The sequence below is a fragment of the Montipora foliosa genome, chromosome 3 (genome assembly GCF_036669935.1).
Source record: "Montipora foliosa isolate CH-2021 chromosome 3, ASM3666993v2, whole genome shotgun sequence".
Classification (NCBI taxonomy): Eukaryota; Metazoa; Cnidaria; class Anthozoa; order Scleractinia; family Acroporidae; genus Montipora; species Montipora foliosa.
Genome location: NC_090871.1, coordinates 69,600,908 through 69,603,151, shown reverse-complemented (window position 1 = coordinate 69,603,151; position 2,244 = coordinate 69,600,908). Strand labels below are relative to the sequence as shown.

Sequence of the window (2,244 nt, the reverse complement as noted above, 5' to 3'; positions counted from 1 at the left end):
AATGGCATTATGAAGAGAATACTTACCTTCTTGCTAAGCTGGGAAAGCAGCTTTTAGGAAGTATACCTACCTTTGACACACTGCGCAATTTTAGGTCATGGGTAAACAGTATGGCAAAACAGGTAAAGAAAGTTGTGTTTAATTAAGCAAATCAGTGAATCGATGAAAAGAGATAACTGTAACTACAACATCAGTTATTGCTGAACTGTCTTTCTGAGAACATTTTAAAAGCTTTTAAAGTGTTATAATTTAGAGGTAATGTTTGAAGACAATTTTGCATCAGACTTCACACAACTGTTACTCATTCCTTTGGCCCAATTGGTTTTTTTAGCATGTTTACAATGTGGGCAAATATCTGAAAACAATAACCCAATAAATCAATTCTACCACTTGGCCAGCACCTATTGAGTATTTGCCAGTCTCTAACCCTGCCAATGTAATTTTCAATATAAATTCTAAGAGTTGCAATGTCAAAATTTTTAACAACTTCGGTCTCATCAAACTGGGAGTTAAAGTTCATGGGGGGCCTGTTGTGCAGGAGACCCCTCTGATGACAAGAGTCTGTTATATTAAACCCCTTGTCAGTCATGACAGTTTTGCCTCTTGGAACAGAATCTAGTACTCTTGACTGGTCAGTTATATCTGAGTCACTTATACTACGGGGACATGCCTAAGTACAATGGAGTAGAAACCCACAAGGCACTGTCCATACACATATCTTTCCTGTTGTATGGTTCTTGTAACTAGAGAATGTGATATTGTTCAAATCATAATTCTCAGACTGGGAAATCCAAACTTCTGTTGCATCACCAATGAGTGCAGTATCATAATATCCTGCCTCAACAAATTGTTTTGGCATAAATTTGTCCACAAAGCCAGGCAGTGGGGTCATATCAATAGCCTCAAAGACACTGCTTAGAAACACACACCAACCAACAAATATCCTTGACATTGTTGATGAGCTGGTATCCGTCATCCATGCCATTACTCCAAGATGTAAGGCATGTCTGCACATTGATAAAAAGCATACTAGTTCTGTTTTTTTGTCTAGCTTCCTTAGATGTGATGTGCTTTCACTTTCTTTGCAATCTGGATAAATCATTGCACCTATGAAAGGTTGCACACATTCAAACAGACAATCAAATTCAGTTATTGTTAATCCAGTCATATAAAATATTTTTGGGGGGAGTTTTTTAAGGGTTTCATAAGTAAACTCTTTCAATTCCATTGCCGTTGTCTTTGCAGTTAACTTTTGTCGATAATATTGTGCATTAGCACTCAGTTCTGTTTGAAGTTTTGTAAGGTCTTGTTGCAAATTGTCGATACACCTCCTTTTCTCGTCGAGTTCTTTTGTTAATCTTTCAACTTGACATTTAAAGTTGGCATTTTCTGCTTCCAGTTTCTCGGGTAACATTCGTCTTTTTCTAGCAGGACGTGAAGGAAGCGGTGTCCTACTCGCTGGGGCTTTTCTGGGAGTAAAATTATTTTTAGATGCTGCGTTTATAGATGATAACACTCTCCTTGCACACTCAAGTTTTCGTTTCAGCTCGATACTCGGTTTTTTGGAGTATTCCTCTGCTATTTTTTCAGCATACTCCTGAGTACAAACTACGTCTGGCAATTGGTTTTTGGATTTTCTTCCTTTGCTCCAGTGGGCACTGCAAATTACATGTTTCCGCCAGTTTACATTCTCGTTCATGAAAACTTTCGCGTAGCCCTTTTGAAGTTCAGGATCAGATGGTAACGTAAAATACGTGACCCCTTGAGTACGGAAGTTATTTTTGCACAGTGCACTCGCACAGTTCCAGTGCCACCCTGATGTTTTCTTGCTACTTCTGTCCGCCATTTCGAGAATAAAATTCAGTATTGGCGCCACCGGCGCGCCACTTCCGTCCGGCAAACAACCCAACTAGGTTCCAGATTCCCAACGTATGAAATCGGGCAATGAGTGGCGCAATATGGCACGTGATACGTTTCTGGGATTATCATTGGCTCTCGTGAGAAGAGCACTCTCGAGAGGAACAGGAGAATGGCTGCCGTTTGAGAATCGGTACCTTGTTGATTTACGTTCTTTTTAGAGAGATCAAGGCTAGTTTGAACGCCAGTTTCAAGTGGAATGTATTCTTTGAGAACGTCTATGTTGTGTAAAACGTTTACAAGTCCAATCCAACTAGTATCCTCGGAAAACTTGCTCCTGAAAAATTTTATTTCGTGGGAAAAGAGCTGCGAAACAGGTAAGTTTTT

At 39.6% G+C, this 2,244-nt stretch overlaps 1 pseudogene; it reads right to left on the bottom strand.

Annotated features, from left to right (window-relative positions):
• Positions 1–301: 301 nt before the first annotated feature.
• On the bottom strand, positions 302–1,846 carry LOC137996289 (uncharacterized; annotated as a pseudogene).
• Between the last annotated feature and the right edge of the window lie 398 nt (positions 1,847–2,244).